Source organism: Centrocercus urophasianus, unplaced genomic scaffold (assembly GCF_019232065.1).
Source record: "Centrocercus urophasianus isolate 14NV4802_14NV808 unplaced genomic scaffold, USGS_Curo_1.0 seq_18, whole genome shotgun sequence".
NCBI classification, from domain to species: domain Eukaryota; kingdom Metazoa; phylum Chordata; class Aves; order Galliformes; family Phasianidae; genus Centrocercus; species Centrocercus urophasianus.
Window position 1 is genome coordinate 15,054,958 of NW_024884733.1, and position 26,348 is coordinate 15,081,305.

Below are 26,348 nucleotides of genomic sequence, written 5' to 3' on the forward strand. Positions count from 1 at the left end.
CCAATGGAACAGCACTCTTGAGAATCACCAACCACAAACTGAAGAAGTTGCCTTTTAAGAAGTGCTGAAAAGAATGCACTTTGTCTTATGATAATTCCAGGGTAGGCTTTAAGTCTTTTCTCATAACTCTTCTTCTCCACTTTAAAGTACTTTTCATGTCCATTGCTTGCTTGCATGTTTCTGAGTAGTGTGCTTTCCAAGGCAACCTGTAACCCTCACTCTGCACTAATTGCAGTATTTGTTTCTTTCCATGTTCAGAACCTTTTTGAAAGCGATAATTTCTCAAATAGGAAAAAAATTTCTTCAGACTGGAAAGCTGTCAACAAAAGAGAAAAAAGGCAGTAGAGAGCTGGTCTTGAGCTGCCCAGCAGCCTAAGGGAGAGCAGTGCACTAACCATGTTTTATTTAGCTGCATGTGCTTTCTGCAATTCTTATGGTCATCAGGAAACCCTGATCTAGTCAATTAGAGGATGAAGGTGAAATGTTAGGGAGAAAGCCCTGGAGAAGATTCCCTGAGAGGAAACAGTATCAGAAATTTTAAAGCTCTACTTTCACTCATTAAGTATCTTTTATCTGAGCTTAGCTGTGAGCATCAATAGAGTGTTTATGAGGAAAACTAGCAACATCATATATTACTTACACAGGGTGTATCTGTATCCTGTCATATTTGTAGCTCATAAATACTTAAATCTATTGATATACCCCTCAGAATATAGGTAGGGATTAGTACAAGGACTTTACAACTGCCACAGTGCTCAGTGGAATCTATAAAAACTTTATTTTAAGAAACACATGTATCTTGTTGTCCTCATATAAATGACAAATGCTTCCTGCTTTTTTTTTTTTTTTCCTCCCCTCTATCTCTGCTGTGCTTTAGCTGTGTCAATATTGAAATGTTTGCTCTACATAGAGATTATTATTCCAGTTTGGAATTTTTATGAGACCTGGGCCCAGGCCCGACCTTCTTACATGAATTCTGGCACTGCCTTGCTGTGAACACTTCCTAATTGCTGATTACATCTTATCATTACAAGAAGACACTTATAACCAGAGAATTGAACCAGTATGTTTTGAACCTGTTCTGGGTCAGATCCAGCTGATGGAAACTGTTTTAGCTGAGCTATGATTCCAAGCTAGTAACATTTTATAGTTTGGTTCATGGGTCCCCAGCACTGGCCTTCAACAAGGATGAGTCGTCACCTTCATCTCCTCCCCATTTGCAGGCATCGCTTTTACTTCTGGACCCGTACTGAATTTTTTTAATATCTTATATTTGGCTTAGGTGCCATGCTGCTTGTGAGAAGTGATGCCATGAATCCAGAAGGGGCCAGCATTAGCCAGAGGAGCAGGAGAAGTGGTAGGGTTAATTTGTTGATCGAGTCTCCTTTGGGTAAAAACACACCTGCAAATGAATAGCACAGTAGCACAAGAAAACATTACCTGCACTTATATACCTCTGCCACTAGGTACAGGAGTGGCTTTGCTGAAGGATGTGTATGTCTGATTGGTGTACAAGATCTGGCTTACTCTTACGGCATTTCAACTTGTCTTGCCAAATAATTTCTGCCTTACTGCCAATGATGCTGGTTTTCACCTGAGATTGTGTGATATTCCCGTAATCCTGCTCTAATACAAACAGTTTATGGTTCTGTTTTCTTTTTGATGTTTAAAAAAATGGCTGTACAAGGGATCCTGAAAATGCATACCACTGGGTCTGACTTCAATTCCTGTAAAAGCCTATCTCAGAGAGAAAGATCTCTGAGCACACAGTTTTAAACATGATGATGTACTGGGAAAGAGTCATCATGGCTTCTCCAGACAAAAATCCCAGCACACTGATCTCCTCTACATTGATGTGGGGAGGAGTTTCTTTTGTAGACTGAAATCTGATGGAAGGATCAAGTAATCAAAGGGTAAGGCATAACCAAGGCTTTTTCAACATGGGGAAGGGCTGGCAGCATTATCTTCCAGGGGCTGTTGCTGGGATAGATCCTGTCAAAAAATGAACAGTCTGTTCAAAAGTCATTAGTGGTCTGGAAAAAGGAGTGAGCAGTTAGATCTCCAAGTTTTCCTGTCATACTGTTCTCTCTTGAGTTGCCAGACGTTGCATCAAACTGGTGAGGATGTGCAGAATGACGTCACAAAACCAAATAAATTGCAAATAAGTTGGCAAAGGAGCTGCCATATAGATAAAGGTAAATGTAGAAAAATAATTGCAACTGCCTATGTGAAACTGAGCTCAGAACTGACAGGTGCAATGCAGGAGAGAGGTTTTTGGAGTCATCGTTGACAGTTCTCTGAAGTCATCAGCTCTCTGAGCAGTGACAGACAAAAGAGTGCAAAAGGTTGGGCATCAGCAGGAGTGTTGGTGCATGATAGAGGGTGTCATTTCATCATTGTGCGAAACTACAGTGCACCCACACCTTAATGTATAATTCTGGAAACATCTCAGAAACAACATCTCAGAAACAACATAGTCAAGTTAGAGAACTATATTGATAAGGAGAGACGAACAATTCTTTAGTTTGAGGAGGAGAAGGATGGGAGGGAAATGGTAAAAGTTTTCAAAATCACAAAGACAGAGAATGGACCAAACTGTTGCTCACCAAATCCCATAATATAATGTGAACGTGTTAAATAATTGATTTATGTTTTTGAGGTACTGCTTAACCTTAGTTCTGAATATGGACCATAGTTGTACTGCTGCTATCTTCTTACTGAAGTCAGAGATGATGTATTGTCTTTCCTGTTGTTTCTGTTGGAGTGTTTTCTCATTTAAGCCATGAGAGCATACATAATGGCAGAACAAGATTTTTCTATATTTTCTGTAAGATCATGAAGTTTAGCTGTCAAACAAGTTTACTGTGGAGCCCGTTAGGGAGCCCCTCTCCCTTCTGCATAACTATGCCAGCTCTCTTACTACCTCTTCTTCAGCCTCCACAAACTAAAGACTGATTGTCTTCTGGCCAATTAAATCTTATCTGTGCCTGCCAGCAAGAGAAAACTTACTGACATTTCACTGTTTTGGTTTGGTGTTTGTTTCTTGTTTTCTCTTTTAATTATAAATAATATTGGTTTTTTTTAAGCTGATATTTTTCTCCCTGATGGAGTGTTTCTGGAGGCTTGACTATGGCTTGGTAGCATCAACTACCTGGCAGATTTTCACTTTTTCCATTTGGAAGGACATCTAACTACTTCTCTGATACTACCAATTTCATCATGGGGGGAAAAAAATAAAATATTTTCTCTTTTGTTTCCATGTGAGCAATAGAAAGGCAAGGAAGGATGTACATCTATCTTTCCTGGCAGAATTTTAAACTGTGTGTAGATTTCTGGAATGGGCTGTGAGTTGTTACTGTGAACTGGACAAATATCCTTCATGTCTGATCAGGCATCAGCTGGGAGGTTTTGAATTCCTTACTAATAATGTTACTAGTAAATGCTTCTTCCAAAGAAGGCAGAATGATTACTGCCTGTAGTCCTAGTGTCATCATTAGTTGGTACACAAGTAACCATGTTTCATGTGCCCTTATGCAGTCTTTTTCATCTTTTGCTGCAGGGCTTTGTGGTATTGCCATTCTCTTTAACTTCAGCAGCTCCTGGTCACGATAGCAACTTCTTCCACTTTTTGTCTGTTCTATACTGAGCTAAGAGACATCTTGGTGGCGCTCAACTGCCCAAATAATCCCACACTGCCAAATCCCAAACTGCCACTTCTGAGTTGGATTCCTGCACTGCATGCTATGCAAAGCCATACAAAAGCTCATGGTTTGCCAGTGAGGCAGTGCGGGCCAGTTTGAATGCATTTCACTTGTACAGCTCTGGCCTCTTCTCTGGGTCTGGATGTGATTCAAGCTCTTGGATTTAATCAGAAAGTCACAAGTATTTTGAGACCCACGTACTCAGCTTAGCAATAGCTGTTGTACCCAGACCCTACTGTCAGTGTCGGTGCTGTCCCTGATAGCTCTCAAAGTGCATTTCTGGTTTCTGTGAGCAGTTGATATTTGATGGATTTTATTATGTCCTGCCACCAGCTGCTGCTGCTGCTATAGGTATGTTAAGAAGGTGGTAACTACAAGATGTAACAAGTCAGACTTAGCTGATGTAGACTTACGCCATGTAGAGTTGTTCTGCTTTAGGAACTGATGTCAACTGCAAGTTTTCAAGTGCGTTTTATGGAGGTTTTGTTGCAGAATTTGTAAGAAACAGTCTCTGCAAACATTTTATTTACCAAACATCTCTATAAGAGCAGAAAAGTGAAAGGGGCAGTTACAGTAAGCTTTTCAAGTGATCTGTTGGCTGGGAACCAGCATACAGCACTGTTCCTTGCTGCTTGACTGCCCTGTGATGTGACCTGGCTCACGTGGCTTCAGTTCTCTGGGTATGATTTCTCCATCTGTAAAATGAAAGCACTGCAGAGCAATTATATCTGTGGGTACAGGTACTTATGTAGGAGTTGCATGGTGTATGCTACATTTAGGGCCACATACACAACTGTACTGTAAGTCGACTTGTGCACCTACATATGGTGTCTATCATTCACACCACCTTCACCCCTATGAAAAGTGTCAAATACTTTATTAACATTATTTTAATGATCATTTACACAGGCAAAGATCTGTGTCAGATAATTCATTCTTTGTCAGAATATAGGTCACCTAGCCAATGAAATTGTTAAAACTATAGGAAAAAAAAAAAAAAAAGAACTATTTTTATCCTCTGAGGGTTTTTTGCTTTCTTAAAAAATCCAGCTGGGCTGTTGGGAAGATCTCAATGTCTGTAATTCTATCCAATAGCCAGAAGCTGGTCTCCAGAAAGATATTGCTTTTTGCATACTTCTTGTAAGTAACATCGTTCAGTCTGCCTTAATCATCTCCTCAAGCTAAAAGATTTAAAGACAGTCTCTCATCTTTAGAGGAATATGTGTCAGAATGCCACGTAACTTATTCATCTGCTTTGGCAGTGGGATGGAAGTTTGAGATCCAGCTGACACCAGAGACACCTGTGTGGTACTACTTTACATCAACAAAGGAAAAGAATTGCAGCTTTTGATGCCTCTTGTCCTTGATGCTAATGTTGGGCATGATGGTCTGTCATTAACAACTGAAAGGAAATATTTCATACTTCATTTTCTAAAACATTTATTTGTGGGGATAGGTTTCTTGCATGTACAAAGAAGTTTGATCATGGCTTAGGATTTCTGTTTTAACATTTATTCTTACTTTAATACCTGTGGGACACAGCGCAAACTATTTGTGGAGCTGAAAACACAATTCCCAGGCAGCTCTCCAGGACTTTTCATCAAGCCTTCCTATTTGTCGGTGATGGTGAGAAGTTTAATGCTGAATTTTGTTACGGTAGTTTGCAAAAGTGGCTGTCCTCGAGAAAAATTATGTCCTACATTTTTCAGTTTTTTCGGCTTTATTTTGACAAGTACAAGCATTTTATTTACAGCACTCTCCTAATATATAGCACAATAGTTGCTTTAAGAGTTTTGAGGCTTGTGCGTTAGTTTGTTTAACAGAAAGTTCTGGAGACAGGTTATAATAAGTTAAGTTATGATGTTTTAGCAGTTATGGGCCATACCGAATCTTCTTTGTACCAGTATATTAAGGCCAGAAAAAAAAAACAAAAACGAAAAACTCCATTCCTGTAGCCAAAGACACAGAATTTGTTCTTAGTAATTTTGTTTCAGAGACAGCCCATCAGATAGGTAATAGAATTATAGAATCTTTGAGTTGGAAGGGACACTTAAAGGTCATCTGCTCCAACACCCTTGCACTGAACAAGGATGCCTACAGCTCTATCGGGTGCTCAAAGCCCTGTTCAGCCTGATCTTGAATGTCTCCTAGGATGTGGCACGTACCGTCTCTCTGGGCAACCCGTTCCAGTGCCTTTCTACCAATAGAGAACTTGGGGTTACTTGTAATTTTGTTTAACATTAAATTACTTATAAAATATACAAAGTTTAGTTGAATGATAGAAAAAAGGATTACCACTAATTTCAGTGAGACTCCTACTCTGCACCGAAGAGGCTGCTGAGGCAGAAACTCTGTGCTAGGTTTTCTGGACTCTCCTTATCCTGCAGTAAATTGACAATTCCTCCATGGGGGAAGTTTCTGATTGAGAGCTTGCAGACTCCTGCCTTGACTTTCAGAGGAAACAAGTACACAAAATTTCCTCTTTTAGGGCTGAATATGTAGTACCAAGTATCTTCAAGATTTATGCTCACTGTTTTATACATCCCTTTTATGCCCAAGTACCTTGTTCTAACCACACTGCATTTAAATCATGACTGAGTAAAACAGAATAACGGAACAGATGTGACAGATGTACTCTAAGAGCCAGGCATTGATCTGCACTGGTCAGGTTGCTTCACACAACATAAGGCAGGTGAGAATGTCTTGCATCTTGCACCAGTGGCCTGTAGGTTTCTGGAGTGCTATGGACGTTCACAGATAGCCTCTGACCTGGTGGCAAAGCTGGCTGCCCTCAGTGAAGTTTCTTGTACGGAAAGAAGGTGAAGAAAATGTGATGAAACTGATACTACAGCTCCACCGTGCACACAAGGTGATAGAAGGAGATGATCAGCACCAGGAATCCTCTGATATGTGCAGGAAAATAACATATTTTGTAAATGTTTGTGATATTCACTGTCAGAATTTCTACGTACCTTGCTGTAAAGAAATTGTAAAATAGAATCATTTTATGAAATGAAACCCCAGAGGATATACTTTGGAACAGATCCATTGAAGTAAATGGCAGTCTACCTGCTGAGAACACTGCCCTACTCTGGGGCATATCATATCGAGGCAGCAGGTGCTAGTATACTTACTGCCTTCTTTCTTAGCAGAGCTGCATTCTGATTGACTACCAGGAAAAGCAATTTCTAGTTCTATGCGATCTGAGGATGCTCTGTCCTCAGAAATAGTGGAAGGTTTATGGAAATGACAGTCAATGCAACCAAATAGTGTATGCACAGTAAAGCTGTGATTGCAGGTACCAAGGAAAATTAGCTCTCTTGAATTCATGTCACTCTTTGCAAGAGTAGATAATTCCAGCTGTTGTCCTTGACCAAAACTCTGCTGCTGATCATTTGTCCAGCTGGCTGCTGCCTTAAACCCCAGTGCTGGCTACATGCCAACAGTGAAGTGATTTCCATAAGCATATCATTTATAAAGTGCTTTGGAATCCTTCAGGATGAAAGATGCTACGTAAATGTCATACATTGTATTGCATTCAAGACATAACGTTTTGGGTTTTTTTCCTGATACTTCACCTATCAGATATACTAATAGAGGACAGAGAGCACGTTATGCAGTTTTGGGCCTAGGCAATTTTTTAAAAAGTGAATGTCTTGGTGGCAGAGCTGAGCTCTCATGATGCTACTGATCAAGTGCTAAAGCAGAATGTTTCCTCTCCCATTCACACATCAGATCAATATTAGTGCTTTGGCCTAATATACAAGGATGGCAAGACAGATGCTAGCTTCCTTCCCTTGGAATCTGTAGTTGAGGGACAGATTTGCTCCTCCAGCCTTCATTTGGCCAGCATGAATGCTGCCATCCGCTGCAGATCTTTGCAGGAGGCACAATCCTGTGTTAAGGGAGCAGCTGTATGTTCTGTCCACTTTCCTAGAGGCCTGCATTGCTTCTTAGGCACCTACCTGCAGGGCAGGAATCCCAAGCAGGAGCCCCTTCCCAGCACTGCCAAATGCAGACAGTGTTGCTGCCAACCTCCCCAAAGTGAGGTGTGGAAGATTCTGGTTGAAAATCTTTTCAGGAATACAATCTTAATTATGCTGATGAAGACTTCACTGGGCTTCTAGTGGGATCTTCAGCATTTTAAAATATATTATCTGTTCCTAATATACCACAAGATCTACCTTGCTGGTTTGAGTTGGGTGGGCTTTCTTTGGCTCAAAAGAAGCAGATAGATACATGATATGAAAAATAAAAAATATGAAAAAAATGTGAAAAATAAAAAAATGAAAAATAAAGCTGTGGTCTTAAAGTTTTCCAGGCAAGAGGAGTGGTTTCTGTGCATTTTGTTGTTTGGGGTTCATCTGAACCTCAGGAGAAGGTTGATTGGGACTGTAATTTTGGGTTGAAGAGGTGATCAGTGTTAGTTCTCTGCAGTCTACCTCCCTCCTCTTCACTTGTGGTATCACTCTGCAGAACATCCAACATTGCAGAGGGCAGTGGTGATCTGTGTTGTTTTAATCTCAGACTAAATGATCCTTTTCCTTTGTTTTAAAAATGAGCCCCTAACTTCTGTAAGCTCCATTCTTCTCCAGAGCTTTGCAAAAGTAAAATGCATGAAGAAGGAGGAGGCAAAAGATGACAAAAGCAGTGGTTTTATTGAAAGAGAACTTTGTGGTATTTTGCTTTTGAAATGTGTTTAACGCAGAGTTTAAGGATTGGCAATTTGTTTAAAGAAATGGGTAAAATATTTTAAACCACCACTTTATTTAAACTATTGTGCCTCCTTCAGTAAACATTCAGTACATGACTGAACCCTGTATGAACTTGTGCTTGTTGCTGGCTAAATAGATTCAGAGCTGAAATGAAAAGGAACTGCTATTGAGAACAGGACAAAAAAGTTGGGTGTGCATTTTTTTTATTTGCCCACACACAAGCTCTTACCCCCCAAAATACAGCGTTCACAGGACCTTTTATTAAAACACCGTGTTGTTTTTTTTTTCCTAGGCCACAAAGTACTAAACTGAAAGCAAGCTGTTAACAGAAATGAGTAATTATTGAAGCTCTAACAGGCAGCTTTCATTGAAGTTGATTACAGCAGCCATATAATCACTTTTACGGATGCTGTAATCACAGTAGCAGGGAATGCTTGACTTGGTTCTTATTGTTTTCACTCCGGGTGGAGGTAGGGGGCCTGCAAGAAACCCGTTTTACCACCTCTGTACAATTTCTGCTGTAAAGGAAATCTACACAGCACTGAATGAAGCAGAGAATCATTTATTCTTTCTTTATTAGCATTTTCTCCTCCCTCACATGAGAGTCTGTTGGAGTCAGGAAATTGCTGTTATTCAATATGCAAGCCAGAGGTTGTAATGACCATTTGGGAGGGTATGACCAACAATTACAGCCCTTAATGAATAGGAGTAATCTAGTTGAGACTAAACACTAGTAGCAACTCTGGCGCTGTCTCTGGTTAAATTAAAAGAACAGCAATGCAAAGGAAGTTAACAAGAATTAATTAGTTAGATCGAACTAAAAACCTACTCATTAGTGATGTTATAGGCAAAGTAAAAGCCTATCTTCAGTGCAATTAGGTAGACAAATGAATTGTACAACTGACTGATTCACACCTGCTAACAGCTAAGGGCTATGGCTGATATGTATGGGATCTACTTTTTACAGTTCATGCATACTTGCATAGTTTAATGGACTTGCATTCCTGAATCAGCCTTCATTCCTTCAGATTTCATTTGTGTGTTTGATCCAAACATTAAAGTGTTGCTTATAGACTCTGGAGTGACATGGCTGTGTACAAGCAGGGTTTTAGAAGGGTCTGCATAATTTTAACTTCGGCTGAAACAACACTACCTTAGAGAAAGGGTTTCAGTTTGCAGATCTGTCCTGATAATTTTTTTAAACTGTTTAAGGATCTATGTAGTTGAAAAGCTCTTGATTGTGTTGAAAGTGGCCAGATTTGCAGAGTAAGGTCACGTCATTGGTAAACACCTAATGCCAGAATTCGGAATTCTAATAGTTAAGTGAAGAAAAGGATTGAGAAGGAAAGGAAAAAGTCAAGATCCACAGAGCTGTGGAGCCATTAGACACCTGCAGGTCTTGCTGTCATCATTGGATGCTGTATTTACAGAGCAATCTTGGAAATTCATGTAAAACAACTGTAATCTCAATGAACAGAACAGCAAAGGGACATTTTTTTTTTCTTGTCCTCATCCTGCATTTCTCTCTTCTGCTCATGGCATCAGTCTGGTGCTCATGCAGTGCCTATGAGCAGACTGGGGAGCAGAGCCTCCTGCAATCTCTGGTGTACCCTTTCCTGTTCTTGCTGCCAAGTGGGTTGGGATTTAGAGAATACAGTGTGATTTGCATGGTGTTTTTCAGAGGGCAAGCTGAGAAGCCATTCAATGCACCCTGATCCCTCTTTCTACTAGTATATTCTTCCTTCTAGGGTCTTATCTTGGGATTTTCTACTTTGTTAATATTTCACAAGGGCTTGCAGGTCTCTGATGCTGTATGAGGGCACTATAATTTCCAGCTGAATTCTATATTAGGAAGAAACTCATTTACTTCTTTGCCATGCACTTGTGTTGAGGGCTTACTCTTTTGGCCTTGTTTTGACCTGGAGTTTTGGGCCAAGGTGCTTTTATTTGTGATGAAGACAGCTCAAAAGCAAAACATTGTGAGGAGTGCATGTGAACCTCAGCTGTTCTGAACACAGCCTCTTCCTTTTAATATGTCGCTGTTTATTTTATTTATTTATTATTTAGCTGTCTGTCTTAAGGAGAAAATTCCCATAAAGTGAGAGAGTTTGCACAGTAGAATAAATAGCTGCTCTGGCTTGGCTGGTTTCAGACTCTTGTTTTCATTTTAAAGAGGGAGGTTTGAATATAAAGTACTTGATTTAAAGATTTTTTTATTAGATCTTAAAAAATGACGTTTCTTATTTACACACACAAAACTGACTCCCTAAAAAGCTGCCTGGATTTGTATATCTACTAGTCAGATATACACATAAAATGATTTTTTTTTTACTGAAAATCCAAGTAAATGTACCTATTACAACCAAAAGACCCCTTTGAGTCCTCTAAAAGCATTTTTTGTGTATGGCTCCAATGTATGTTTATGAGGGTTTTTTTTTAAACAAATGGAGCCAAATACAAGTTTATTATAATTCTTTTTATATTTATGCATTTGTAACCTTAGCCTTCATCCAACATTACAGATGGGTGGCTATAAACGTCACTGTTGCTATTTCTGTACCAGGACCCCAAAAGTAGCCTCCACTAGAAGTAGGTATCTGCGGATGTCTGTGGTGATGTGAAACATTTCACCAGTCTTTTGCTTCCAGTTTCCAGTTCACAAAGGGTACAAGATTGGGTTTCAGGGAAAATCTTACCTTCCTTGGCTTCTCCAGGCTCCAGCCTCTCCAGGGATGACCCAGGGCATGAATGTCATGAGAAGCTGGAGGAAGCCTGGGGCTTACTTGAGGACCTTTCTTCCCAGTGCCTCTTGGGTGCAACCAGGCTGAGTGAGGGCTTTGAGCAAAACCACTCTGAATTTGCACAAGAGCATTTGAACCCAGTGTGTTTCTTATGTTGGGACATAGCTGTAGTCATTTGAAAGTGGCCAAGTGGATTTTTATCAAGGTTTGTTTTTAATAAAGTTATTTCCTTGCTGACAGGCAGGCTTTAACCTTCTGGAAAGAGGGGTTTGTAATAGAAATGTTGACACAACCTCCCTCTAGGGGTGCAATTGCATTGCTGCAATAACAGTGTGTGGGCAATACAGTAATAGGGCACTGACCCATAACTGACAAGAAGCAAGGCTCCAACTGCATTATAAAGGTCATTCTCTTATTTGTGAAAATGAAGTGTATTTTTTTGCTCTACTCTCTGAGTTTTCTGTTCTCTCCTCCAACTCCCACCCCAAACCCAAACACTTTATATTTTTAATTCACTTAGAGTGTTGAAATTTTGAAGGCTATTTAAAAAAAAAAAAAAAAAAAAAAAAAAAAGCAAAGGGATTAACCCTGGCTCTACAGCACACTGTGAACAGTGCAGGATACAAAGAAAGCAAGAGGGAAAGCCTTTTTACAGTTTCAAGAGGCCATGGAAGTTCATTAGCGTAGTCCCAAAGTTGCTCCAAACTGTAACCATCTGCAGTGGTACTGATGGGGCAAGCTGCAAGCCAAATGCCAAACCAAAATGACTCTGAAACTTTCCTAAGATGTGTCCATCTTATTTCCGATGTCATCTTTACTAGCACAGTGTAGGCATGAATCTCTGAAAACTGAATATAAGATCATTTGGATTTCATATACGCAGCATCTCCCAAGAAGTGTGACCTGAAGCGATTCTATCATCTTGTAACTTCTTTCTTTTCAAGTATTTAGGAAGGAGCACTACACACCACAGAGTACAATTGAAGGGGCTACATCAAGGGCTGCAGTCTGCCTGTGTGGCACCATCAAGGTGCCTTCTGGTATCTGAGAACAGTAACCACAATAGTTGATGTCATGAGACTGATTAAAACTAACTGCCCTGCCTGTGAGGTAGAACATTAATTGAAAATATGCAATTTGTACAATAGGCAGTAGTTAATTATCTGCTTCTTTGAACTGCTTGGTGTTTGGGATGGCTCTGCCTATGGGGACCAGAGACATGAAACAAAGACACAGGCAGTTTGCGTGGGAAGCTCGTACCATTTAAATCAGAAGGAATTGTTTTTTAAAAAATTTGGTTTTAATTCTTACTGTAATTTTAGGTTCAGTTTATAGTAATTCTGATTGAGGTTCAATTGCCCTTCGTATAGGGATTGTCATCACTAGGTTACACAATATAGCCACTTTAATTTATGCTAAGCATCAGGATTAAAACCTGTTACCTGCTCTGTAAAAAATTCTTATCAAGTGAGCTAAGGAAAAATTATTTTCACTTAGTCGTAGTGTAGGCATTTTGAGCCAAAGATAAGCATTTCTGACTTAACCCAGTAGAGAGCAGTGGTGTGTATACACACCAGACACACTACAATAACATTAACTTTTTGTACAGAGAGCCTTGGTTTCTTCATTTGGGGGACCTGAGTTTTTTTTTTTTTTTATCCTCCACTGTTTCATTTAGAGAAAAACAAACACATGCATACTGATGCATGCAAATTTAGTAAAATGCTTTATTTACTGGAATGCATAACCCAGATCTTCTTTATTTTCATCTGTCAATGATAACCACATGATTGCTGCTGAGTAAAATGTAAAATATCCGATAAACTTTATCATCATTAGATTCCAAGGATAAGAACACAAATATTTGACTTATACATTTATTTACTTCCTCATTCTATGGTAACTTTTTATGTATATCTCTCTGACTGTATCTGCCTACACAATGAGTAAAGTGTTCATCCATTGTTATCGTTGTTAGGACCGGTGCATAGTTAATCAATCACACAAAATTGTTTTATATCTTATGCAAAAGATTATTAATGCCTTATTGTGTAAAAGCTTACCTAAGCTGATGTTCTCAAAGCTGAAACATTTAATCACATTTGTCATATTTAGGGTTTTTTTTTTGCTGAATGTACAAGACTGTGTAACACTAATTAAAACAGCGTGCAACAAAGTACACACTGGGAATATATTGATGGATAAGACAGATGCACAGAGAGCGACAACAGTGGAAATTATCTAAACAGTGAATTTTTTGTAAAGGAAGGAAGATCAGTCCAAAGCTGACCCTCTGTATTTACAGCCCTTGAACCATCTTGGTTGTCTGCAGTCTGTGTTGAACACAAAACTGAACAGGAACTACTAACATACATCCAAAGTCTCCTGAGATTTTGGCCTGTGGCAGGGGGTTTCCCCTAAAACAACTGGTCTAAGGTGCTTGTCAATGAATAATGTGTTAGCATGTGGGAAAATTGGTGAGTCTCATTAAATTTCTGTTGTGAAAGAAATCCTGAAATGGCAGCTTTTAAGCACAGTTGAATTTGCATCTGAGCTCTGCTCCAGTTCACCCCCAAACCCATCCATAGTGGGGAAGGTGCTCTGTCACTGCTGCTGTTGAGCTGCAAAATGGGTTGTGGTGGTCACCTCATGGTCATCAGAGCCTTCATGTGAGAGGTCACACCACTCACTGTTTCTGTTGTATTGCTCCTTGGCATTTCATTCCTTGGACTGAGTGGTTTCAGTGTTAGCACAAGCCAGAGTTTGTGTTGCCTACTGGGGAAGGTCAACTGAAAAAAAAAAAAAAAAAAAAAAAAAAAAAGTCACAGGTGGTTTTTCCAGCTCCTTCAGTTAAGTTGCATACAAATTTTGGAGGGTTTGTTGGATCCTTCGGTGTTTCCATATTTATTTCAGTCTGTGGTAGGTTGCTATGGGGAAGCCTGGTAGGAGCATCCATTCAGCACCCATTTGCAAAGCAGTGAGGGGCCAAAGCAGGTTGGGAAACGCCCTGCCACCTGGCTGCCAGCACAGTCTGCTTCATCATCAGTCCATGCTGGGATAGGGTGAAGGGGACAAACCAGCACTGACAGTGACATCCTGCCACTCAGCCTCTGCATAGCCCTGCATACATGAGCTGGCTCTGGCCCTGCACGGTGCCAGGATGCTGGGGACAGAAACTGTTGGTAGTAAAGGGAAAGATGGAAGGAAGCAGCTGTGAAGTTAATCTTCAAACCCTCCTTCCTCACTCAGGTGGCACAACGGGCCTCAGCCTAGAGCAGAACTTTTCCCACCAAGTGCTGCTGCTGCTCAGCGGCTCAGATCACTCTCTCAGGCAGAACCCTGTGACAGTGTTGGCAGCAGAGAGTTCAGCACAGCCATGAAGGAGGCCGCTTTCAGGCAGTTGGCATTGGAGCTTGCCTCCCTTGCCTCTTACCTCCTCCTTTACAGCACATTGGTAACCTGGTAACTAATTAGCAGGCTGATGTCCTTGAACAGGAGAAATTGAATCACTGACTGCTGGTGTTCACAACCATTTGATGCCTTTACAGTGGTACTCATTCTCAGCCCTGTACTTGTTCCTGTGCTGCTGTCTGGGGTGTTGGTGCAATGACTAGAGCAAGGTCACTGCCTAAAACTCTTCCAGAGAGAGGGTGTGGTTGTTGTTGGTGCAGAGCCAGGGCTGCACAGGGATGATCAGCAGCCCTCAGAGAATTGTTGCCATAGTGGCTCATAGAGCTATGGCAGCGGTAGACTGCTCTGTTCTGATGCAAAGTTGCATACCTAGGGATGAGTAATGACAACTGTGAGTATGAAAGGGGAAATTGTGCAGTGGAACACACCAGTTCAGGAAGATTTTAGGCACTCCTTCTGACCTCCAAATAGCAAAAATATCTGGTGGAGTCCTGACTGTATAAACAGGGCAGTAAGTGAGTAATAGAGAGGAGCTTTTACTTTTGTACTCATTGGCGTGCGGCTATGCCAGAAATCTGTGTTGAGCCTAATCTGTTTTCCTATTTTAATAAGGACGTTAAGTGCAAGAAAATAACACTACAAGTTCATTAAAGACAGAACAAAATGTTTTATGGTGAGTGGGCCTTCAAGAAATCAGTATATCAGAAAGACGATTGAGAGATAACACTACAGTGTATGTTCAGGAAAAAACATTTCCAGGTATTAAACTGCGTAAGCTAGTAGAGAAGGGTAAATCAAGGACCAGTAGCTTCCCAGACAAAGCCCGGGAGTCAAATTACAAACAAAGCCAGTATTTTTAATGATAAAATAGATCAGCCACTCAAAGAGTGGGGGGAGGAATAAAATCTGTAACCCTTAATTTCTCCAGACCAGGACTGGATACCTTTCTGGAATGCATGTTTTGCCAAATCCAGGTTATACTGCCTACATACAGGGCTAGCTGGATAGAACATAAAGGTGAGAGAGGTTTTGGGTTCATCATTTTCTAGAACACGTGGAGGAGTAATAGGAACTCCCAGGATAACTTGCATTTAACTGAATGCTGTGAAAAGATTTAGATTTATCTTGCTCTTCCTGACAGTCTGTTTTGTAGCAGTCCACTCAAAGACATTGTTGCCTTTAAGACAGTCTACAGACTGAAGCTAGATAGCTGTAACTGATTACATCCTAAGCAATGAAAACAAAGATACTGGAGGATTTTGCATAAGATTATTATGAACTTTTTGTCGCATTCTACCATGTCTCCAAAGACTTTGTGCAATCCTTGGGCTTTTTCCAGACTTGTATGTCACTGATGTCAGTCTCCAATTCTTTTTTCGTTTGCAGAAAATATCCTGCACCTGGAAAGCCATTCAGATGCACTTAGCATTCTCATATGCACACCTTTATCTGGGGAGCCTGATATCTGCCTCTTTTATTTACCTGTTCAAAATTTCCCAAACTATTTATGGAAAGCAGTGTGACGCAGTGGAAATGCGCCAAAATGTGTTGATAACAGTTCTTGTAAATTTGACTGCTCTTAACTCCAGGAAATCATGGCAGCTAACAGCTCTGAAGTATTGAAAGGTTGATTGTCTGTAAGATTCTGGTTAAAGGAGCTTTAATTTTCACACTGACATTTAATTTCTTTGCAACTGGGACTGGCAATTTTATCCATATGAGAGCAGGAAAATATTACTGATAATATGGGTGACTGTCAATGGAAACAAAACCTGCTGTGAAGTTACTACCCTGCAATGTGAAGTTCCTGTTCTTTCTTTTGTCAGTGGCTAATTCTATTATTAAAATGTTACATCAAAATTAGAATAAACATTGCCAGGGAAAAGGCATGTAACTTCAGCGTGAGAGCGGCCTTCTTTCTGTTTTTGTTATGAGCATTTGACTTTGCAAGTAATTTTCTAATTATTTTTATTTTATCCCTTGGAATTGTCTGTTTGTTGTTGGTTTGTTTTTTTTTCTCGTCTGTTCCAAGCTGACATTTTTGCAGCTCTGCTCTGGTGTTGTATTTTAGATCCACTTCTCACTGTTCCAATATATTTTGCTTGGGATAGACACGCATTTTTAATAATCAGGAAAAAGATTCCTTCTAGATGCCATAGAATTGGATTATCATCCCATTAGGCATAAGGCTTCATGTAACCAGGGACACTTAACTTTTGACCTCTGTGAGAAAGATCATTTAATTTAACTGCTCTTTGTATACAGCTGAACCAGGTGAATCTGGGAAATTCTCAACTCAGTTTTATGTTTGTTTAACAAATCAGGAAGGGCTTTTAGCTGGAACAGCTGTGATTTTCATCTCTTTTGATACTATCCTAATACATCCTCAAATCCCTGCCTAAGATTTATGTCCTGTATATGGGAAGAATTGCAAGAAGATAGACAGATAGATTAGATAGATCATACTCAACTATATGGTAGGCCTAGATGTTTATCAAAGCTTTGTAATGACCATATAAACCTAGATGATAACACAGATTTGGACACAGCTCAATACTTAAGTTTAAAATGAAAATGTCATTTGAAACCCCAATGAAAGAATGCAGCTACACTTTAACAGTCTAGAGCAGTTTTGGGCTGTATGTGGGTGGTGTGTGACCATTTTAGATCTCTGTATACAAATGTACAAGTGTACACTAAACCTGTGTAAGTAGGAGTAGCACAGATAGGCACAGGCAACTCATCCCGGCATGGGAATGGCCTTTGAACTTCCTGAAATAGGTCGCTGATTGCCCAATAAAGCCAACAGGTTAGCTGACAAATTGCCAAATTTTGTTAAGAGCAGTTATTTGAATCATTACTCAAAAGTAGCTATGGATGTGGCTATGTACATTTGCAAGATCCAGATTTCGTTTGGGATTTGGGGAAGAAAAGGCAAGAGGCAAAAGTGACATGAAAATTTATTTCAACCAAACTGATGAGTTTGTTTCCAGGCTTACAGAAAGTTCCAGAGTTAGTTTTCCCAATGTCTCAAGCAAAAACTTGTCTTTATGCTGTTATTGTTATTGTTGTTATACTGTTGCGAATATCAGTGTAGTCCAAAATCCGATATGTTAATATAAAAATCTGTGTATATCTTTCTGGAAGCCGGAACCATTTATTTGGAGTTTCTTTCTACTATTTAAAATGCATTAAATGCATCACGTATCTCACTGGAAATCATTCCTGAATTATTTACATCTATTTCCTAATGAGGAAATTGGGCTCTCTTTTCTGACTATCAGCAGTAGCTCCCTGGTAGTGTGCTGTTCCATCCAGTAAGGCATTTAGGTATATTTTGTCTATGATATCTCATTTAGTTCATAGCTTCATCTGTACACATCTATCTGAACATTTACTAGGTGACAAATGCAATTTATATGGCCTGTTAAATTATTTTGGATCTTACAAAATGAGAGGAGCTCCGTATATTCGATAATTATTTGTTGACTCTGCTTTCATCTTAGAAACTGTTAAAAAAGTCCTGCAAGATTTTTCAGGAGAGAGTTTGCTTGTTCATGGATACATGCTGTTTTTCAGTAATAAACTTCATAGTGAAGTTCGAATGCATACACCTCAAAGTACCTAATTTCAAAGCTGGATCAAGTGGCACAAGGAGTTTCATGAGGGAATTATAAAGAAGCCCATTCATCTTTTTAAAATGCCTTTAGAAAACATTTTACTCATAGTATTTTACACTTTTTCAGTGTGAATAATCACTATGTGAATTATTTTATCTATTTTCATTCGTACAGTTGCTTCCCTTCCTGGATGCTTCTATTGTTACACATTTTTATTCTGGCTTTTGAAAATGCAACAACAAATGTGTAAAGATTTTACCATTCAGCCAGCCTTTAGCCTCAAGTCCAAGGCATTATTAAATGTTGTCCAAATGTTTTCAGGTGTGGTGAATTGGACTGAAATCAATCCCTAGAGAATAATTTATCTAATGGACTAAAAGCTGGTGGCGAAGTATTATTATTTTTCTCTTGTATGTGAATTTTGCTTGATTGATTTCCTAAATATTGAAAACTCAAATCTAGAGATTTGGGGAATCATTTTATTTATTTATAACAAATGAAATTGAGTTTCAGTCTTCTCTAACAATATCTCTCATAGTGCTGCAGGACATTCTATCTTAATATGTAAGTCCATAAAAATATTAAATGTTTCACCGCTTTACTTTCTCTTATTTTAAACACAAACTAAACTTCATAGCCTTGATACTAAGTTTATCTAACTTTTGGCAAACACATGTCTCTGCACGATTGTAGCACGTGTTGGTAGAGAAATATAAATCCAGCTTACAAGGGGCATATGGTAGTGTGCATGTATACACATCATCGTTCTTCTGTTCACACCAGGACCACCATGGCCTTAACCAAAATGAAACACGCTATATAGAAACCTACCCTGTGCAATGGCAACGTCCAGTAAATGCAACAAGCAGCCTAATTTTAGTAGTAAAAGTTGTATTAAAAAAAAAACTGAGCTGTTATCTTTTTTTTTTTCATCCAGACTTACTCACTTTATGTTAGCATGCTTGCTTGTATCAGGTTCAGGAATTACAAATGCAGCATAAACACAGCATAACAGCCACAAACTACTAGGAGTTGCCAGCATTATTTATTCAGAATCGCTGGCCTCCCAGTCTTAGATGACCCTGCATTATCACACTCTGAAATTAGGAGTGTTGCATTTGTAATTTGACTGTGTTGGATCTGAGTTTTCATAACGTGTAGTTTGCACAATAATGATACGTATAGATGTTTCATTTTTCTACAGAAATTAATTGCCTGTACCACAATGATTTATATGCAGACTGAACATGATTATTAATTTTCCTGATGATTGTACCAGTGGGCGGCAACAAATCTACTTCTGATAGAACTGACTTAGAAATGCTGTGAAAACTAAAATGTCCACAAGGTAATAACAACTAATTTTTACCTTAATCAACTTACACTTTAAAAGAATTTAATATAAGGCACTTGCGCCTTGTGGGGAAACTTGTTTGAAACATACTGTAAGGTGCTGAGTTATTTATGAGAATAATTACACATTTGTTACTTGAGTTTGTACTGGGAAATCAGGCTCTGAAATTAGACCAAAATACCATTAAGAATGAAGTCAGTGTTGTGTATGTTAAAACACCAGTATTGAGGTAAATAGTATTTAACAGAGAAAAGAAACAGCACTTATCAGGAAATCTTTAACAGAGAAAAGAACAGTGCTTATTAGGAATATTAAAGCTTGATGAACCAAGCTCGTAATTTCAGACTTGTTTCTGTTTAGTGGTCTAGTCTTTGGGCTAGAGTGGAATGATTCCTAAGTTTCTCCAAGCTCCCTGATGGTGGGCGGAAGGAGTGTGCATGCAGCCATCCCTCCAGATTGACATCTTTCCCCATGGCCCAGGCTCCTGCCCTTCCCTCAGCCAGGCCACCAGCCTGTTCCCAGCCCAACACCCAAGCCCACACCACCAAGCTGTGGCCAGAGGGATGCAGCTGGTTTTGGCCTCCTCCTTGCTGATGTGTTGCTGGATGGTTCACATCAAAGGATCCAACTTAAATGAAGGGGGAGAGGTGGATTGCTCTGCACAGAGCGGCCTGGGCCTGCTGAGCATTGTGCACCAAACACAGATTGTAGTGGGCAGACATAATTTGTCTGCTGGCACTGAGATGCAGCCTGGTCTGGTGGTCAGCCTTGGAGCTACCAGTTCCAGCCCTGATCTGCTGTCTGACTGAAAGTCACTTCATGTTTTTGAGTCCAAGTGTCTTTTTCTACAGCACTTTCCTCCCTGTGTGAAGCAGTCTGTGATTAGTGCTGAAAACTGCTACTATGATACAGACGGGAACGGTATTTTCCAGGGTAGGAGACAGAGGCGTGTATTTTTGCTCCAGAAACTTATGCACATCGTGCTTGCGATCTGTCTTTCTCTTACAGTTTTGGGCAAATAATCTGTGCAAAACACTATCCAGCCTGTAGGGGTCCTTGCAACTGGGCTATTATTACATGATATTTAGAAGTATTTGAAAATCTCTCTCTTATTCCTTTTATGGGGCATGAGAGTATGGGAATTGAGGTTAGCTGTGCTTTGGGTTCTCTCTAGGAGAGTTTGAGGAAGGATCAGGGAGCATATATGACACTGTGTGATCAAATGCCAGAAATATTTGATTCTTTTTTTTCTTCCCGTGATTAGTGGCATTATGCAGTTATGCAAATAATCTGTTATTTATATCTAGACACATTATGCAGTTATGCAAATATTCCATAAATAATTAATACTTCCCACAGTTATTTGGGGGGAAATATTCCCCCAAAGCATGTAACATCAGCTGCTTAATATACTGTGTGTACTGAACATACTTCTAGTTTTGCTGTACCTCCAATACCTAACTGTGAGGATCCCAAATTCCAGTATGTGAGTCACCAGCAGGCTCTGCATTCCAGTGAGGCTGTGGCTGGTCATGTAGAGAACACTTGTCATAGATTTAGCTTCTCTTCTGCCTTCTTTCCCTCTGCTTTGTTTTGGTGTCAGCAATGGCAAAAGGCACTGCAGACCCAGTGCTGGTACATCGCACCAGGGATATGGTGAGCTTGAGGAAAATTAGTCACAGTTTTACACATCTCTGTGAACTGTGATTCGAGCAGAGCATCTGAGAGCTAACCTGTCAGTGAAAAGGAGAGATCCTGGTGCCTTCAGGGTACCTGTGTTACAGGCTGAAATGTGGAAAGATGGAAAACATGCATTATCTTTTTCTTCTGGACTCAGTTATAGGTAAGCCTAGCTGCAGAGGGTGGCAGGAAACTACTAAATTAGTCTTTACTTACTAATAACTTTGTTTGATTTGCACTTTTAGTACAAATTTGAAAATGGTTACACAGTCACAGAAACTCCCACTGGTTCTTCTAAATCCAGTTCTTCATATAAGAACTGGAGTATATAAGGAAATAACAGAGAGAAAGTGAGTATAGAAGCAGGAGAAGTGCAAAAAGTACAAAGAAATTAATAATGAGATAAATAAAATGAAAATCACACAAAAGAAAATAGATGACAGATAAGGAGTCTAGAAGCAAAGCAGAAGGGAAAGAAGAGGAATGAAAGAGGCAAAATAAATGAAATAGCCCAGAAGTGAAGCAGAAGAAAGGATCATGACCAGCTGAGGAGAGTCATAGCAGTAAAGGATGGAAAAATCATGATCAGGGAAATAACATGAACCAGTGTTTTGCGATAAGGGAATAATTGTGACTGGAAAACAATGCCAAAATAACTGGGGAAAAAGAAATTGATTGAAAAAGAGAGAAGAAAACAATAATATAAGCACTTTATTATGTGTTACATTGTAATAAGGTTTAGTGTAATTTGAGGTGTTCATAAATGAGCTGCATTTTCATGTAAATTAGAACTGCTCAAATTCCTGTGTTTCTAGTATGGTTGGTTGGCTGTATTGCCTTTAAAAACAGGACTGATTTCTTGGCTTAGTCAAAGTCAATGAGGGTTTTACCATTTTTGGTAAATTTATGCATCCATCCAGCAGCCCTATTCCTCTTGTCCCTCCTCCTTCACCCACTCCTTCATATTTCAGTCCTGTACTGGATGAATTGGCACCATAGAGTAGTGACTTGTACAGCTCTCACATAAAATCCAGCTTCCCAGTGTTCACAAAAGGTTATCTATTCAGGCTCTGCATATCTTCTGCTATCTAATGCAGAGTGAACACTGTGTTTACATTTCTCATATATTTTCCAATCTGCATAAGTCGCAGTACAGATTAATAGCCCTACAAAAGTTTGACCTTCCATTCATTTTGTGTTAAGCTTTCTGTCTGAAGGGACACTTTGTATTTAATGGAGCCAAAATTCTTTTCCCATCATTTCCCAGTGAGAAAAGTATAATCAGCATGCAACCCACTTTAGCTGCTGGCTTTTCCTATATTTCATCTATGGAATTAAGGGCAAAGATGGTATGAACCCCTGAACTTGACCAAAATCCTCAGAAAGTTCACTGGGATGCATGTATTTCAGCAACAGTTTGAGTAAATTTTGCCTGTTTTATCTTTCCAGGGGAAAACCAGATGAAATTCAGTGGTTGTGATAAATACAAATAGAAACAGACAAATTGTTTGGCTTAGCTTTGATTTTTTTGGAATAAATTAAAAACCCAAAACAATGCCGTGAATATGCGAAGGGGAGTGAAGACTGTGTGAACAGTACAAAGCAGTGCTTTAATTGCACGCAGTCCAAACCACAGCTCTGTCACCAGCTATGAAGAAGGTAGAGTGTGGGGGGCTTTCTGCCTTGCTCTGTCTGAACTGTGCTTTCAAGCCAATGTCATGTTGTGGGATGACAACGGGTGAGTGCCATTGTGAGTGCAGAAGTCACCAGACACAGGGCACACCAGTCATGGCTTCAAGTCCCCTCAGCACCCATCTTCTGGGGGAGATGGCAGTTCAGGGAACAGGCAGTGTCTACATCAGCTGCCTTCGCACCTTGTGTAAGAGATGTTTGTGGGCAAGTGAACAGCTTCCATTGTCTCATTACTAAGACTGCTGGGAGGGAAAGGAGGGCACCAGATGTGTAGTTGCTGCAGTGTGGGATGTAGACAGCCCAGCCTGAAGGAATCCTCTCATTTTTTAATTTTAGCTGTAGTATTTCTTGTCATGTAAACAATAGCTAGCCTTGAAGAGAAGAGAGTGTGAGAAGAAGCAAATCATTGTGTGGGGATGATGGAAAGTTGGAGAACATTGAGTTTAGTGGTGACTGCTAAGCACAGCTGCAGGCACTGAAAACAACGTGTTCTCCCCTAGCTAGGCTTGTAAAATGAAAGGAAGTGGTCTATGAACACCACTGTGGCAAAAGTCCTAATTTTTCTATAGCCAGACCTGTCTCTAATATGTATCAGAGTCCTGGGACATTTAAAGCATAACTGTGTCCTGCTCTGAAAAGCCCAGCAGTAATTAAGCGGGACAGAAAGACCTTCCAGATGTTTTGGCAAGATGGTGTCTGGACTTTCCAGGGAACAGGGAAGGAGAGCCCCGTCTGCAATGTCTGTCAGTGGCCAGGAAGAAAGATTCACCCTTCCTTAAGGAGGTCAGCTCTTCGCTGTCAGCTGGGACAGAGGTTGCCACCACTTTGGTCCTGGTCTTGTGGCCCTACTCATCTGAACTGAAAGTAAATGGAATTCCTCTGAAACCCACAGAGCTATATCATTTGGCTCTACCTAGTGAATCAGGTGTAATTCTCTAAGCTGAGGTTTGTCTGTTTGGTTGTGTGCATTTGTAATTTGAGTTTGGCTTGGTTTGGCTTTGTGTACTTTGATGGAAAGAATTAATGGTGATGCTATTGAATTTCATAATCCCTTAATATACAAAGGTCATTCAGAAGATGTACTGATTTAGCATTATAGGAGAAAGAAAAATTGTGCTGGGGAAAAGCTGAAATTATCTGGCAGGTCTCTTCAACATTTCATGCTCATTTTCTTTTCTCTTGTACACTTTGTTAGAGATCTGATTTCTAGAACAGCAGAGATTTCCTTGAAATGAAAATGTTTAAAGGAATCCACTAACCATTGTCCTTGTTAGTTGGAAATGAATGCTTATTGATCAGAAATATTGATCTAGCACTTTAGATTAAAACAATACTTTTGGTAGTGCAGTCAAAAGAGTTTAAAGACTAAAGTAAAAATGTAACTTGCACTGGCTACCAAGTGATCGATTGTAACTGATACCACTGCCTTGGAACATAAGTTTACTGTGACATCTCTTATCTGTGCTGAAGAGTTTGCCCTCATTGCTTTGTGCATTATGTATAAATGATTGATGTCAGCTTTAACATTTTTTAGAAACCACTTTCATAGTCTCCTGTGACTTCACAGTGTTGAAAGTTATTTATATTAAATAATTTCTCAGCAAGCATATAATAATTAAGAATAAGAACAGAGTTCAATAGCTCCAGCCTCCTTCTGCTATTGCGTGTCAGGCTTTGCTCAGAAATAAGCAGCCTGTGGCAATACAGAAGAGCATATAACAGGCCAAGTTTTCTCCTTGTCTCCACTTTTTTGCCTCATTCATATTAGTCAAGGTGGGTAGGTGTGACCAGTTGCTGAGTTTACCTCATAGCCTTTCTTCCACAGCAAACAGTTGTGTGGAAGAAAAGGTCAGAAATGTTATAAACAAACTCCAAAATAGGACGAAGATTGGACACAGCACTTCTGCTATTACTATTATAGGAAAAGCAAAAAAAAAAAACCATTATCTGGATAACCTAAGGAGCCTAGGAGCCTGTTGCCCATCAGAATTTATTGAGGACTTGATGCAAAAGTAGACAAATGAGGTTGTTATGCGACCCCTTAACTGGAGGCCATAAGAGTTTGTGCAGCCGTGTGTCATGCCTGCCTCTAAAGAGCAGTGTGAAATGCTCTAAACTAAAAATTCCTTGTGCCTGGCTTTCAGAACAGCAGTCCTGTGGCTGTTAAGAAAAAATATGTGCCTGCTGGGACTGATAATAGCTGATCATCATCACCTATCCCATTTCAGTGCTTCTCAGTACATTTTATTTTTTTCAGCAAACAGTGAATGTATATTTTGCTTTTGCGAGGGGTTAGATTACAAGAAATACTACGCCTACATAACAGTGTAGCAATTCTTTTACAGCTAGCTTGTATGTCTGCTAGCTCACATTCAATGACAAATATCTGTATCTCTATATAGAAAAATAAAAAATATTGAATGAATTAATTCACTTCCTTTTCCTTATAAGCTAAATGTATCATTCAATACAAGTATGTCTTGCTAAGACCAGTAATAGAGACAGAGACTCTCAGTGATTATCTTTAGACATGAAAAATGATGAGGGAAGTGTATTCAGCACATAATGTGAACCTGAATATTGTCTCTGAAATAAAAGTGGTTTTGTATGTAAGCCCTGAAACCCAGAAAACCCCAGGGCAAAATTAACTTAAAAATGGGACCTTGTGTTCATCTTCAAAATCCTAAACCAACGTTTCTTCCCTGACTCTACTCTTAAGCAGGAGCCATTCTCATATACCAGTATTTTATTTCATGAACTTCACAATGGATGAGAGAAGACCCACAGAGGGTAGAGCAGATAGTCTCAAAACATTTTCCAAACCCAAACTAGAATTAAGCTCTCCCATGTTTAATGTCAGGAGGAGCAATTTTGAGTTTCCAAGCTGTAAACAGAAGAAAAAATTAACCTGCTAGGTCTGATTCTTCACACTGGGCATTTCCTGGTGAAGATACATAATCAGAATATGGGTATAAAAGCATGGAGAAGCAGATTCTCCAGATCTTGCAGCATTTGCAAAGAAGTGAAACCTGATTTATTAGTAAAAATCTATCCATGTTTTTCGTGATCTTTCCAAACATTCCAAATGTTTAAGCAGGAGTGCTGATCCATATATTTCTCCATGTTTTGGTCTTCTTTTTAGGCCACTGTTCCAGGCATTGATGTGTTAATTGTCAGGGTTGTGTAAATTTTAGTAAAGCCATATTATTTTTTGCATGGCAACTATTAAAAATATTTTTCCTCTTAATTTCACCAGGGATGCTGAGACTTTCAGAATTTGTCCCTCTTGCAGAAGGGAATAATTTAGATTTTCTTCCATCCCTGTCAGAAGTTGAACAGACGAACAAAACAGATTCTTCAGAGACAATTTTACACAGAGTTACATCCATCCAATTCAATTATAAATTAAATTGACTAACGAACCATAGCTCATT

General features: G+C 39.6%; 1 long non-coding RNA gene across 8 annotated transcripts in view; it reads left to right on the forward strand.

The window, feature by feature from the left end:
• The window catches only part of LOC122161013, a 489,323-nt gene that overhangs the window by 377,543 nt on the left and 85,432 nt on the right, over nucleotides 1–26,348 (forward strand). The window lies entirely within an intron of this gene.